This window comes from Mauremys reevesii, unplaced genomic scaffold, assembly GCF_016161935.1.
Source record: "Mauremys reevesii isolate NIE-2019 unplaced genomic scaffold, ASM1616193v1 Contig59, whole genome shotgun sequence".
Taxonomy (NCBI): domain Eukaryota; kingdom Metazoa; phylum Chordata; order Testudines; family Geoemydidae; genus Mauremys; species Mauremys reevesii.
This window is the reverse complement of record NW_024100872.1, coordinates 159,185-174,820: the sequence shown is the minus strand read 5'-3', so window position 1 is coordinate 174,820 and position 15,636 is coordinate 159,185. Positions and strand designations below refer to the sequence as shown.

The 15,636-nt window shown below is 42.7% G+C and overlaps 1 protein-coding gene across 1 annotated transcript in view; it reads left to right on the top strand.

Annotated features, from left to right (window-relative positions):
- The first annotated feature begins 5,523 nt into the window (after positions 1 to 5,523).
- LOC120394430 (ABC transporter F family member 4-like) overlaps positions 5,524 to 15,636 on the top strand; it is a 120,974-nt gene continuing 110,861 nt past the window's right edge. The window contains exons 1-2 of the mRNA XM_039518659.1: positions 5,524 to 5,602; positions 5,794 to 5,946. The gene's annotated coding sequence lies outside the window, so the exon portion shown is untranslated. The remainder of the gene's footprint in view (positions 5,603 to 5,793; positions 5,947 to 15,636) is intronic.

Here is a 15,636-nt window from a genome sequence, read left to right as displayed (position 1 = left end):
ATTAAACCGTAATTGCATGCCCACACTATGCTCCTTGTGTTGGCAGAGTGCATCCACACTAGCAGCTCTTGCATCGACACAGAGAACAGTGCACTGTGGGTAGCTATCCCACTGTGCAGCTGGCTGCAGGATGCTTTGGGAAGAGTTTGCAATGCCTCATGGGGCAGGTACAGCGTCACATTATGCAGGTTGCTAAATTGCATTGTTCCAAAAAATCTGGTGTTTAACAAAAGCAATTTTTAGTACTTTATTTACAATATCATTTTAACTAGCTAATTAAAATCTTGACCATCCCTTGACAATGTTTTTACAAACATCATCTCACCAATACTTTTGAAACCTGGGTGAAGTGATCACATGGCAAAAGTTCAGGGCTTGAAGATTGCTTCCTCTTAATCTTGTGTTGTAGTTTCTATGTTTTTGCCATTTCAGGCCTGCTCTACAAAGTTATGTTAACACAAACAACCTTCTATCAACCTAGCTGCGTATGTAAACATTTAAATTTGTCCGCTACTGATATAAATACCCCATTATGCCAACATAGTAACACCAGCACCCCAAGCATTGCTGAGCTCTGGTCAATATACCGAGATTGACTCAGCACGATTGAAGACGCTGCACTACCTGTGTCACTCCTAACAGTCCTCCAGCAGATGTCTCACAATGCCTGACACTGTACACTCTGGTCACAATTGTTAACTCCACTGTACAGGGGTAACGCAGACTGAAGGATCCACTCCCCTTAAAGCCCTGCAAATGTTTGAAATGTTTTTTCTTGATTGCCCAATCTGGTGAGCACACCTAGTAGCTCTCCATTGTTGGGTGCATCTGCCTAACTGCCCATGCCTGCTACAAGCTCCAGAGGTGTTCTGCCTTGGAATAGATACTGGATCTGCTGAGCCTGTGGGGAGAAGAGGCTGTGTAAGCACAGCTACAGCCCAGCCATAGAAATGTCAACATCTATGAGCAGATTGCACAGGGGATGGAGAAGAAGGGCTACAAAAAGGATTAACAGCAGTACCACGTGAAAGCAAAGGAACTGTACCAGGCATAGCAGAAGGCCAGGAAGGCCAACAGTCAATCTGGTGCTGGGCAGAAAACCTGCCACTTTTACTAGCTGCCTGCCACACTTGGGAGAGAACCCACCCACCCATCACTGTGTATACCTCCAAAAAACCCAAGCTACAGACCCCTGGTGTAACCAGTGAGGATGAGGATAGGGGAAATGCAACTGGGGGGGTGGGGGGCAGCTATGCCAGGAGCCAGGACCTGTTTGAGATGGGACAGGCTCTGTGTTACTGCAGAGAACTTTTTTCACAGGTGTCTGACTAGTGGTAATAAGGTAATAATTGGAGATATACCAATCTCCTAGAGCTGGAAGGGACCTTGAAAAGTCATCGAGTCCAGCCCCCTGCCTTCACTAGCAGGACCAATTTTTGCCCCAGATCCCTAAGTGGCCCCCTCAAGGATTGAGCTCACAACCCTGGGTTTAGCAGGCCAATGCTCAAACCACTGAGCTATCCCTCACCCACATGCTCAGGGTGTAACCGATCACCCTATTTGAGTCCGAGAAGGAAATTTCCCTCCAGGTCAGACTGGCAGAGACCCTGCAGCATGGGACATGGGTCACTTTCAGGTTTACACTAGTGCAAATGATGGATTGTCTGTAACTTGAAATCTTTAAAAGATGATTTGAGGACTTCAGTAACTCAGCCAGAAGTTAGGAGTCTATTACAGGAGTAGGTAGGTGAGGTTCTGTGGCCTGCAGCATCCAGGAAGTCAGACTAGATGATCATGATGGTCCCTTCTAGCCAATGGTTCTATGAGGAGGACACGTTCAATGAAATCCTGCAAGCCAGTGCTACATCAGACTGTGAGCACAAGGCATGGAGGGTAAACACTTCTGACTGTCTGGAGAAGGAAAGATTGGTGAGAAGACAGACCCAGGTGTCCCAGCAGGAAAGGGAGAGGGAGATGCACCAGGACATGATGGGGCTTCTCTGGTAGCAAAACACTGATGCTGCAGACTCTTGTGGACCTACAGATTCATTGATCCTGGGCTTGCCTCCCTTTGCAGTCCATGGAGAACTCCACTGCAGCACCTCATCATTCTTTGTGGTATCAGGGGCCACAGAGCTGCTCCTTCTACTCCACCCCACAAGACTTTAAGGACAACTGCAGCTTCACATACACTAATCTATGAAAGCCACAGTTATTGTATGTGTAGGTAAAATGGACATGAATCTTCTTTCCCCTTGATACGTTCCATTTTATTAATTTATTACGTTTTTAATGTACTTGCTTTTAAATTGCATTTTTTTTCTTTTCACCTATATTGTTACTGAATAAAATGCTATTAATTGGAAAATATTTCATCTTTATTGGTTCACAACATAGACTACAGCTTACCTGGCAGTTCTGAAAGTACTCAGTTACTTCTTACTGTACAATGTGACACAATTCATAGGATCAGAGACACAGTGTAATAATCATAAAAGTACAGCAAGCACCACAAAAATAATAAGTGCAGTGACAGTGTTATATTCATACATGTACACCAAGCACCACACAATTCCTAACAGCAGGGTCAGGTAGACCACAGTACAACACAGTGCGTCACTGTGGCTCACTGTTAAACTAATTCTTCAAAGCCTCTCTGAGCTGTATTTCTCCATGCTGAACTGTTCTAATAGCCCTTCTGTCTGGCTGTTCTAACTCAGTAGACGGCCTCCACCCTCCACCCTGATGGCAACTTTCCCCCCTTTGCTTCACAGCTATTATGCAGGACAGAGCACGCAGCTATAGCCACTAGGATATTTCCCTTATTGAGATCCAATCTTTTGAGTAAACCACATCAGAATCTCTTCATTCTACCAAAAATTCATTCTCCTATTATTCTGCACCTGCTGAGCTGGTTGTTGAATGTTTCTTTGGGGCTGTCAGTGTGGCCAGTGTATGAGTCCATGACCCTGGGGAATGAGGGGGTAGGTTGGGTCCCCCAGGATCACTATTGGTATTTCAACATTGCCAATGGTAATCCACAAGTCGGGAAAGATAGTCTCTGCTTGTAGCTTTCTGAAAATTCCTGGGTTTTCAAAGATGTGAGTATCATGCACCTTCCCTGACCAGCTTGCACTGATATCAGTGAAGTGCCCGCAGTGATCCACCGATGTTTGCATAATCATAGAAAAGTAGCCCTTTCTCTTGATGTACTCTGTGGTAAGGTGGGCTGGTGCCAAAATAGGGGTATGTGTCCCCTCTATCACCCCACCACAGTTCAGGAACCCCATTGTTGCAAATCCATCCATGATTTCCTGCATGTTGCCTAGATCATAGTCCTCCATAGCAGGAGATGATTAATGACCCTTGAATTGTTTGTCTCTATGTCCTTCAGCAACTTGTCCATAAAGGAATTGTCCATGAAAAAATCATTGTTGCGGTACTTCCTGTAGATCTGCAAATACAGGATAATCATGTGTCCTATATTTGCAACTTTCATGGGAATGATGCAGATTTTTGTGGTATCCATACTTCTGTCAGAGATGGCGGACATCGGAAAATGCCACACAAGTTTGTGGGATTTTTAAACAATGCATGAAAATTATGGATGTGGATGGCCTCATTGGATGAAGAAGTTGCATGCTGGGAATTCAACCCCAAGCTCCCAGAGATTCCTGCATGACTCATTTCTACCCCACAACACATTATGAACAGTTCCCAAGAGGCATTACATCAGACAGTGATGTGTGGCGCACTGGGTACCTACCCATGGTGCAATGCACTCTGCATTAACATGAGCCCTTCTGGTGAGTACGTGCAGTACCATTGTAAGCAATACACAGAAGATATATTAACTTAGGTGGTTATATGCTGACATAACTTGTATTAACCAACATTTGTAACGTAGACATGAATGTAGGCTTTTCCTAAGGGAAGAGAGAAACAAAGTGTTTCCTGCAGCAGTTTCATTATATAATTTGGAAATTGTAAACACATTCACACAGAGATGTCTGGGACACTGGCATAAGAATGTAACAACAGCCATTCTGGGTCAAAACAATGGTCCATCTAGGTCAGTATCCTGTCTTCCAATGGTAGCCAGTGCCACGTGCTTCCAAGGGAATGAACAGAACAGAGAAATTATTAAGTGATCCATCCCCTGTCATCCACTCGCATACTCTTGCAGTCAGAGTCTAGGGGTTGCATTCTTGACTATCTTTGCTAATAGCCATTGTTGGATATATCCTCCAGGATCTTATCTAATTATTTTTTGATCACTGTTATAGTTTTGGCTTTCATGACATCCTCTGCCAATGAATTAAAAAACCAGTGGGAGAACACTTCAACCTCTCTAACCACTCAGTGACAGACTTGAAGGTGGCAATTTTGCAACAAAAAAACTTCAAAAACAGACTCCAAAGAGAAACTGCTGAACTCGAATTAATATGAAAATTAGATACAATTAACTCTGGCCTAAACAGAGATGGGGAATGGTTGGGTCATTACACTAATTGAATCTATTCCCATATGTTAAGTTCTCCTCACACCTCCTATGGGTCATCTTAATTATCACTTCAAAAGGTTTTTTTTCCTCCTGCTGATGATAGCTCATCTCAATTGATTAGACTCTTCCTGTTGGTATGCATACTTCCACCTTTTCATGTTCTCTGTATGTATAAATATCTCCTGTAAGTGTGTTCCATTCTATGCATCTGAAGAAGTGAGCTGTACCTCACGAAAGCTCATGCTAAAATAAATTTGTTAGTCTCTAAGGTGCCACAAGTACTCCTGTTCTTTTTGCGGATACAGACTAACACGGCTGCTACTCTGAAACCATTCTTATGTTTGTTTGAAATCTGCTGCCTATTAATTCCATTGGGTGACCTGTGGTTCTTGTGGTATGTGAAGGGGTAAATAACCTTTCTCTATTCATTCTCTGTTTGCTTATCATTCACAATTTTATAGACCTCTATCATATCTCCCCTTACTCATCTCTTTTCCAAGCTGAACAGTCCTAGTCTTTTTAATCATTCCTTATATATGGAAACTGTTCCATACCCCGTCACTGCACCTTTTCCAATTCTAATCTATTTTTTTTTAGATAAGAATACCAGAACTACATGTGGTATTCAATGTGTGGGTGTACCTTGGAGTCATATTTTGGTATTATGATACTTCCTGTCTTATTATCTATCCCTTCCGTGAAGGTTCCTTACATTCTATTAACTTTTTGTCTGCTGCTGCATATTGAGCAGATGTTTTAAGAGAACTCTCTATGATGACTATTTCATTACAGCAAATTGAAATTTTGTCATGGAAATTTTTGATTTTGTGGAAATCTCATTTGTTCTGAATTCTTACCACTTTATTTGATTTAGATCAAATGTACCTTCACAGTTAAAGAGCAAGTTCACATAATACCCATGCTGTATAGGTGGTGTTTTATTAAAATTACAAATTGTCACTTTAAATTCTATGTTTTTTTTCTGGTCCCGCTGGCAACATGGAGCTCTGAGTGGCAGTGTGCAATCTGGGTCCTCAGCAATCAGTCTGTCAGGACAGTCTGGATCAGGATCGGTTGAGTTGTTCCTCTCTGCCTTAGGTAGCAGTCTGCTTGGTCTATTTCTGTGTTTGCTTTTTGAGTGTTAAATTTCTGGATTCAAAGAAATAAAGTAGTCTTATGTTGCAACTGTCTAGCAAGAGGATTGTTTCTTTCTAATTCTGTGTGTGTATGCTGTGAACATAACAGGGAAAGCCTTGCTTTTTTAACCTTTGGACTTTTCTACATTCCAGCTGCAGTGAGTGAAAGTAGTACATTGATTTTCTAGAAAGGAGACTGGTTTCTGTTTTAAAGAGAGAATAGAGTGAGTTCCGATCAAAGCTCTTACTCAACGGGAAATTACAGAAGGTGCTCACAGGGACTGTGATTAACTTCAGAGTGAAAATGTGAGTCAATATTCATTTTTTTTCTAAATAAGGCTTTGTTACTTTGCTACAAGTTGTACGTTTTGTTGTTGAAGTTTCTGTCTTATAGGGTTAATCTACCAGCCTATCAGTCAGCAAAAGGATGGTATCTACAAAAAATTGAATATGATCAAAGAGGCAATCAAGTCTAATAAAACCTTTAATAATGGGTAACTTTTAATTAACCACAAACTGGCCAAATTTTAAAAAGTGACAAGGTTTAGAGTACAAAAGAGGAGAGACAATTCTTGTACCACACAGAGTACCACACACATACAACAATGGGAGCACATAGACAAGGGGTCCTTCAGAAACTAGAAATCAAGCTCAAGCAAAGGCAGTGTAGTAAAGGAACATAAAATATGTCGGATAAAATATCCTGTATGTGCAGGTTATTCAGTAATGGCTATTACAGGGCTCTTCCACCCTGTCAGATCCAACATGGCAATTGTTATTTTCCTGTGTCTCCTAGAGCATGTTTAACTTTTCCCCTTGTCCTGATACATAAATAACAATAATGATTATTTTTGCAGGAGTGTCTCAAGTATTTTTTCCATCACACCCGCTGAGGCCTTGATGTGTTTAAAATATCCTCCAACTTAGGTAGCAAATGACACTTGCTGCCTTTTTCTTCATATCTTATTATAAATAGGTAAATTCTTAAAATGTAATTTCATTCCGGATTTTCTGTCAATTTGCTTAATTTTACTTGTTTAATTTCTGCTTGTCCAATTAAAGGTCAGATGGGCACCATCAGCCTGTCAATAAGAGCTAGGTGATTTTTATTTATTTTTTCAGGGCAACTGAAGCAGTTGGCAAATTCAGGTTGAATTTGGTGAATAGTTTTTGCTGAAAAAAATGGTTTACAATTTTCTGAAAAAGTTGAAATGTTTTGTTTTGACTTTTTGTAAATGAAACATTTTAACCTTTCATTTCAAATTGCTCTTTCATCTAAATATTAGCGAGGTTTAATTAAAACAAAACAGTAAAACACCCAAAAAACTAAATGAAGCATTGTGTTTAATTTGAATTGGGGGGGGGTGTTTCAGACAGAAAATTGAAAAATCTATTATTCATTCAGTTCTATTATCACTATTAATTGCAGATTTTAAAAAAGTGCCATCTCATTTATAAAATGATATAAATTATATTCTTATTAATAAAACAGTGTTCTAAGTTTGTTTGACACTATAGAGCAATAAAAGAAAAAAATAAGATCTCTGTCCTGATCAGGGCAAACAATCCAAAGTTATTTTGAGAACCTAAAATAAATGATTTCTGTCAGTAAGTAGCCCATATAAAGGAGATGGACCAGAGGGAGGCTGTACATTTTCCTTCATTTAGAAAAGGCTGCCTAAGGCCTCATGATCACAACTTTTATTTGATCACTTGAAGAAAGAGCTAATGATTTTTTTTATATACATGATATGAAACATGCAGACCACAACATTGTCCTCCTTCAAATTTCTCCTTCAAAAAACTCAAGGGCGGTTCAGCACCCGGGGAGCTGACATCACAATCATCTAATTGTTTCTTTGTGTTCCACATGCCCCCAACCCAAGTTTTTGTTTCATTCATTTGTTTTCTCTTGGTTCATACTTAGAGTGTAAACCTGTTTGGACAGGTATTTTATTTTGTGAAATATGTGTGTACACTGCGTAGCCCTGTCAGGCTGTTGCTAGGTTGAGCACAGTTCAAATAATATATGTAGCAGATAAAAAGTGGGGATTGTGGTATCCCTAATTTATTAAATAATAATAATATTAATACGTTATGAAGGCACATTGAATGTATAGATTCATAGACTCCATGGCTGGAAGTGACCACTGTGTTCATCTCTTGTGCAAACAGGCCAGAGAATTTCACTTTCTGTTTCCAGCATTGGCCCTAACACAGTTGAGCTGGAGCAGATTTTTTAGAAAGAGACATTCAGGTTTGATTTAAAGTATCCAAGGGAGGGAATCCGAGTGATTGGGTCAGCTCCCCATGCCCCAGAAGCTATGGGCACCTGTCCCAATGATTAATTACCTTCATTATTCAAATTTTGCATCTTAGCTCCTGCTGGAATATTTCTGGCTTGAATTTAGAGCAACTGAATGGTTTTTTATGCCTCTGACTGACAGATTAAAGAGCCACCAAATGTTAGATATCTTCACTCTCTCTCGGTATTTGCAGACCAGGAACAAGTTATTTATAGGTGTATGTTATGGTAGAGCCTAGGAGGCCCAAGCAAGGCCAAGGACCCCATTGTGCTAGGGGCTGTACATTATTTAGGGCCAAGGAGCCCCAGTCATGGATCAGGACCACATTGTGCCCGGCACTGTACAAACACAAAACAAAAAGAGGTTCCCGAAAGAGGTTATATTCTAAATAGACAAGACTGACAAGGATGAGGAAGGGGCAGAACATAAAAGCAAAGCAAACAAAGATAGCAGCAAACAGCATGTTAATGCTATAATTGTATGTGTATGTTTAGTTTAGTTAGGAGGGAGATCAGCTACAAAGCAGAGGGAGGGGGGGACTCCCTCAGGGAACTGATGGGCAGGAAGCCTTGGGAGAATAAAATGAGGGGGAAAGGAGTCCAGGAGAGCTGGCTGCATTTTAAAGAATCCTTATGGAGGTTACAGGAACAAACCATCCCGAGGTGTAGCAAGAATAGTAAATATGGCAGGCGACCACCTTGGCTTAACAGTGAAATCCTTGATGATCATAAACACAAAAAAGAAGCTTACAAGAAGTAAGATTGGACAGATGACCAGGGAGGAGTATAAAAGTATTGCTCAGGCGCGCAGGAGTGAAATCAGGAAGGAAAAATCACACTTGGAGTTGCAGCTAGCAAGAAAGGTTTATTCAGGTATGTTAGCAACAAGAAGAAGGTCAAGGAAAGTGTGGGCCCCTTACTGAATGGGGGAGGCAACTTAGTGACAGAAGACATAGAAAAAGCTAATATACTCAATGTTTTTTTTTGCCTCTGTCTTCACAAACAAGGTCAGCTCCCAGACTATTGCACTGGGCAGCACAGTATGGGGAGAAGGTGACCAGCCCTCTGTGGAGAAAGAAGTGGTTCAGGACTATTTAGAAAAGCTGGATGAGCACAAGTCCATGGGGCAGGGGGCACTGCATCCCAGGGTGCTAAAGGAGTTGGCGGATGTGATTGCAGAGCCATTGGCCATTATCTTTGAAAACTCATGGCAATCTGGGGAGGGCCTGGATGACAGGAAAAACATAAGAACATAAGAACATAAGAAAGGCCGTACCGGGTCAGACCAAAGGTCCATCTAGCCCAGTATCTGTCTACCGACAGTGGCCAATGCCAGGTGCCCCAGAGGGAGTGAACCTAACAGGCAATGATCAAGTGATCTCTCTCCTGCCATCCATCTCCATCCTCTGACGAACAGAGGCTAGGGACACCATTCTTACCCATCCTGGCTAATAGCCATTTATGGACTTAGCCACCATGAATTTATCCAGTCCCCTTTTAAACATTGTTATAGTCCTAGCCTTCACAACATCCTCAGGTAAGGAGTTCCACAAGTTGACTGTGCGCTGCGTGAAGAAGAACTTCCTTTTATTTGTTTTAAACCTGTTGCCTGTTAATTTCATTTGGTGACCCCTAGTTCTTGTATTATGAGAATAAGTAAATAACTTTTCCTTATCCACTTTCTCGACATCACTCATGATTTTATATACCTCTATCATGTCCCCCCTTAGTCTTCTCTTTTCCAAGCTGAAGAGTCCTAGCCTCTTTAATCTTTCCTCGTATGGCACCCTCTCTAAACCCCTAATCATTTTAGTTGCCCTTTTCTGAACCTTTTCTAGTGGTAGAATATCTTTTTTGAGGTGAGGAGACCACATCTGTACACAGTATTCGAGATGTGGGCGTACCATGGATTTATATAAGGGCAATAATATATTCTCAGTCTTATTCTCTATCCCCTTTTTAATGATTTTTAACATCCTGTTTGCTTTTTTGACCGCCTCTGCACACTGCGTGGACATCTTCAGAGAACTATCCACGATGACGCCAAGATCTTTTTCCTGACTCGTTGTAGCTAAATTAGCCCCCATCATGTTGTATGTATAGTTGGGGTTATTTTTTCCAATGTGCATTACTTTACATTTATCCACATTAAATTTCATTTGCCATTGTGTTGCCCAATCACTTAAAAGGCTAATGTAGTGCCCATCTTTAAAAAAGGGAAGAAGGAGGATCTGGGGAACTACAGGCCAGTCATCCTCCCTGGAAAAATCATGGAGCAGGTCATCAAGGAATCCATTTTAAAGCAATTAGAAGAGAGGACAGTGACCAGGAACAGTCAGCATGGATTCACCAAGGGCAAGTCATGTCTGACTAACCTAAGTGACTTCTATGAGGAACTAACTGGCTCTGTGGACGAGGGGAAAGCTGTGGATGTGTTATTCCTTGACTTTAGCAAAGCTTTTGATATGGTCTCCCACAGTATTCTTGACAGCAAGTTAGAGAAGTATGGGCTGGATGATTGGACTATAAGGTGGATAGAAAGCTGGCGAGACCGTCGGGCTCAATGGGTAATGATCTATGGCTCTATATCTACTTGGCAGACAGTATCAAGCGGAATGCCCCAAGGATTGGTCCTGGGGCTGGTTTTGTTCAATAACTTCATTAATGATCTGGAGGATGGTGTGGACTGCACTCTCAGCAAGTTTGAAGATTACACTAAACTGGGAGGAGTGGTAGATATGCTGGAGAGTAGTGTTAGGATACAGAGGGACCTAGGCAAATTAGAGGATTGGGCCAAAAGAAATCTGATGAGGTTCAACAAGGACAAGTGCAGAGTCCTGCACTTAGGACAGAGGAATCCCATGCACTGCTAAAGACTAGGGACCGAGTGGCTAGGCAGCACTTCTGCAGAAAAGGACCTAGTGGATGAGAAGCTGGATATGAGTCAACAGTGTGCCCTTGTTGCCAAGAAGCCTAACAGCATTTTGGGCTGTATAAGTAGAGACATTGCCAGCACATCGAGGGATGCGATCATTCCCCTCTATTCAACATTGGTGAGGCCTTATCTGGAGTACCGTGTCCAGTTTTGGGCCATATACTGCCAAAAGGATGTGGAAAAATTGGAAAGAGTCCAGCGGCATGCAACACAAATGATTAGGGGGCTGGAGCACATGATTTATGAGGATAAGCTGGGGGAACTGGGATTATTTAGTCTGCAGAAGAGAAGAATGAGGGGGGATTTGATAGCTGCATTCAACTACCTGAATGGGGGTTCCAAAGAGGATGGATCTAGACTGTTCTCAGTGGTAGCAGATGACAGAACAAGGAGTAATGGTCTCAAGTTGCAGTGGGGGAGGTGTAGTTTAGATATTAGAAAAAACCTTTTCACTGGAGAGTGGTGAAGCACTGGAATGGGTTATCTAGGGAGGTGGTGGAATCTCCTTCCTTAGAGGCAGGGCCGGCTCCAGACACCAGTGCGCCAAGCGCGTGCTTGGGGCGGCATGCCGCGGGGGGCACTCTGCCTGTCGCCGGAAGGGCGGCAGGCAGCTCCGGTGGACCTCCCGCAAGCGTGTCTGCGGAGGGTCCGCTGGTCCCGCGGCTCTGGTGGACCTTCCGCAGGCATGCCTGCGGATGCTCCACCGGAGCCACGGGACCAGCGGACCCTCCGCAGGCATGTCTGCAGGAGGTCCACTGGATCCGCGGGACCGGCAGCCGCCAGCGCGCCCACCGCAGCGTGCTGCTGTGCTTGGGGCGGCGAAATTCCTAGAGCCACCCCTACTTAGAGGTTTTTAAGGTCAGGCTTGACGAAGCCCTGGCTGGTATGATTTATTTGGGGTTGGTCCTGCTTTGAGCAGGGGGTTGGACTTGATGACCTCCAGAGGTCCATTCCAACCCTGATATTCTATGATTCTATGACACTGAAGGGAAGAATGGTGAGGGAGACAGCGCAGGGGTGAGGAGGGTAAATGGAGTATTGCAGAGGGGAAGAAACTAGGACACTTGGATAAACTACATAGCACTGCTTTATTCTCCCACTGTAAGGTAGGTTTTCCAGACCTCAAATTATTCTTGTCACTCTCCTCTTGAACCCTATGAATTTTTCAAAATCCTTTATGAAGTGTGGACACGAGAACTGTAGTCAGTAATAGCCTTACTAGCGCCATATATGAAGGTTATATTAGTGTTTATTATATTTATTAATATTGTGACAGACCCAGGCCAGTGGGGTACTGGAGTCTGGTAGAGGGCAAATATACTGGTCACTGGCTGAGTAGTTTTCTGTTACCTGAGTGACCAGAGCAGGGGCTGCATTAGAGTAATCAGGAACCTGCTAGAACCAATTAAGGCAGCCAGGCTGATTAGATCACCTGCAGCCAATCAAGGCAGGCTAATCAGGGCACCTGGGTCCTGAGGTGAGGATAAAGAAGGTGTTTGGAGGAGGCCATGGGGAAGTAGCCCAGGGAGTTGTAGCTGTCATGCAGCTGTTACAGGAGACACTATAGATAGCTGCAATCCACAGGGCTCTGGGCTGGAACCCAGAGTAGAGGGTGGGCCTGGGTTCCCCCAAACCTCCCAACTCCTGATCAGACACAGGAGAAGTTGACCCAGACTGTGGGGAAGATCACTGAGGTGAGCAAATCTGCCAAATAAGCGCAGGATCCACCAAGGCAGAGGAGGAACTTTGTCACAATATATAAAGATTCCATAGGTACTTAGCAAAATATGCTTCATAAAGCACTTTCTGTTACAGGAAAACAGGTATATATAGATTTATATCTACATTTATTGCAGCTATGGTGTACAGTTTCCATGTTCTGTTTTCTATAAGTGTTCATATAAAGATCACACAAACCTTTGAGGTATATAGGCAATAAAACAGGGCGTTCCTAATGTTAAGTAATGAAATATGTCAGGGAAAATATTTGTAGCTGATAAGGACAGTTATAAAAAACAGGTCTGACCACATAAATTAGAGCATAGTCCTTTATGGGCAAAGTCTGCTTGCTATCTTCTCTGCAGTAAGTTAGGGCACTCTCTGCACTGGAACTGGTGCAATCCCACTGGGTCTAGGACTGGATGTGGGCAGAAGGGAGAGCACAAGCAATCCGTCTTCTTATTGTTCTGTGTAGCAGTGGGGCAAATTGTCCCTTTGCAAATTAACTGATACGTACTGTCCTTCTCCTCAGATGTCTCCCTCCCTATGTATCAAGTTACCTTTTTGGCTTCCACCATTGTAGTACCTGATCATGTCCCAAATATTTAAACATAGAAATTGCAATTCTCTTCCTCCTTTCCCAAACTGTGGCATTACTAGGTTTTAGGGATATTCATTTATTCTGCATGTGTAGGTGTTGGGGGTGTAAGTAAGTTTGTTGTGTGTCTCTATGTGCATGAAGAAGTTATTGTGGAGTTTTACATTTAGTGGGTTCTGCGCTCATGCTTCTCTCCTGTCAGGATGAGTTCCATACCCTAGAGCTGGCTTCCATGGAAATTTTCTTTCATCAACTCAGGAGACTTCCGCTGTTAGTGGATAGTTTCATGGCTCCAGTAGAGAATAGAAATGATCAGCTGGTCATGGTGGACAAGGAGGGGATTTCTAGTCTGTTCTGTTCAGGGTTCCATACCAGACCCATCACCCTAGTATCCAAGGGCCTTGGGTACGATTGGGACAGTTGTGTGGAGGCCTTGCATATCTTGATAAGCACCTTGAATTTGTCTGTATTCATTACAGAGCCAACCCACAAAGCAGACCACTGAATGAATGTTGACTTTTTTTTTTGGCTAAGCAGGTGGGCTGCAGCATTTTGTAGGAAGTTGCTGGAAGTTGGTGTGAGAGATACTGCAACTGCAGGCAATATCAATGAGGACCATATCGTATGAACATATGATTTCTTTATGCATCACTGAGAGCCAGGAATTGTACGGAATGCCAGGAACTAAAACAATGTGGTGGGGGAGGTGATGAAGGTGAATCACTCAGGTTGCAAAGCCCTCCAGGGAGATACCTCATGCAGGAAGGGCTCCCCTATACTGACAAACTGAGTTTTGACCAACAGACAAAGAAATGGCTTTGGGCAGCATACAAAGGTTGAGTTTAAACACACAGAGGGCCTTTGTTCTGAACCAGGAAACAGACAAGCCTTTCTGTCCAAGTTGGGGGAGGGGGACTTTGGCTTACTGAGGCCCATAAGACAGATGGGTGACCTGTGGTAAGCTTTCAGCATGAATCTAGGGCTTATCTGTATTTCTCTGTAATGCTTTTACCTTAAGAATAAGTGTGTTTTGATTTGTGAAGGCTGGTCGGTCACTGCTATACACTGTGGTAGCCCCAGTGGAAAGGTGAAGCACAGATGCTGGATGCTGGTCAGACCTGCTGAGGAAATCACAATGATGTGCAGAGGGACTGCAAGCTTGAAATCACAGTCTAGTGAGAGAGAGGTGCAGGTTGCTGCCTGAGCTAGGTGATGGCTGGGTGCCTGAAATCCCAAGTGGATGCCCTCCTGGAAGGCCACAAATTTGGTTAAAAACTGCAGTTAACTCTGAAAAAGTTACAAAGGGACTTCAAAAAACAGAGTAACTCTTTGTTATCTGCTTTGGACTTACCTATCTTGAGTCATTTTGTATCAGCGTCAAATTTTGCCATCTCATTGTTCATCCCTTTTTCCGTATCAATTATGAATATTTTATACAGCACTGGTCCCAGTGTAGCTCCTTGGGGGACTCAGCTATTTACCTCTCTTCATTGTGAAAACGGACCATTACCACCCTTTGTTTCCTATCTTTAACCAGTTACTAATCCATGAGGGGACCATCCTCCTTATCCCTGACTGCTTGCATACTTAAGAGCCTTTGGTGAGGGATCTTGTCAAAGGTTTTCTGAAAGTCCAAGTACAGTATATCCACTGTATATCAACATGTCTGTTGAGCCCCTCCAATAATTCAATATGTTGTGGCTGCTTGATTTCCTTTTCAGAAACCATGTTGACAATTGCCCAACAGATCATGCTCATCTGTGTGTCTGATCATTCTGCTCCTTATTATAGTTTCAACCAGTTTGCCAGGTATTGAAGTTAGGCTTACCAGCCTGTAATTGCCAGGATCCCCTCTGGAGCCTTTTATTTTAAATAGGTGATACATTAGCTACCCTCCAGTTATCTGGTTCACAGTTTGATTTAAATGATAGGTTACGTATCACAGTTAGCAGTTCTGCAGTTTCATATTTGACTTCCTTCAGATCTCTTGGGTGAATACCATCTTGTCCTGGTGACTTCTTGCAGTTTAATTTATCAATTTGTGTTCCAAAATGTCCTTTATTGATTTCTCAATCTGGGACAGTTCCTCAGATTTTTCACCTAAAAATTATGGCTCAGGTGTGGCAATCTTCCTCACATCCTCTGGAGTGAAGACCGATGCAAACAATTCATTTATTTTTTTCACAACATCCTTATCTTCCTTGGGTGCTCCTTTGGCATGTTGATTGTCCAGTGGCCCAACTGATTGCTTGACAGGCTTCCTACTTCTGATGTACTTTTAAAAATTGCTGTTAGTTTTTGTGTATTTTGCTAGTTCATTTATGCTTTTATACTTGACTTGCCAGAGTTTATGCTCTATTTTTTATTTTCCTCACTAGAATTTGAGCCTCCACTATGGTGTTTTTTAAAAAGTTTCCATGCAACTTGCAGGCATTTCAA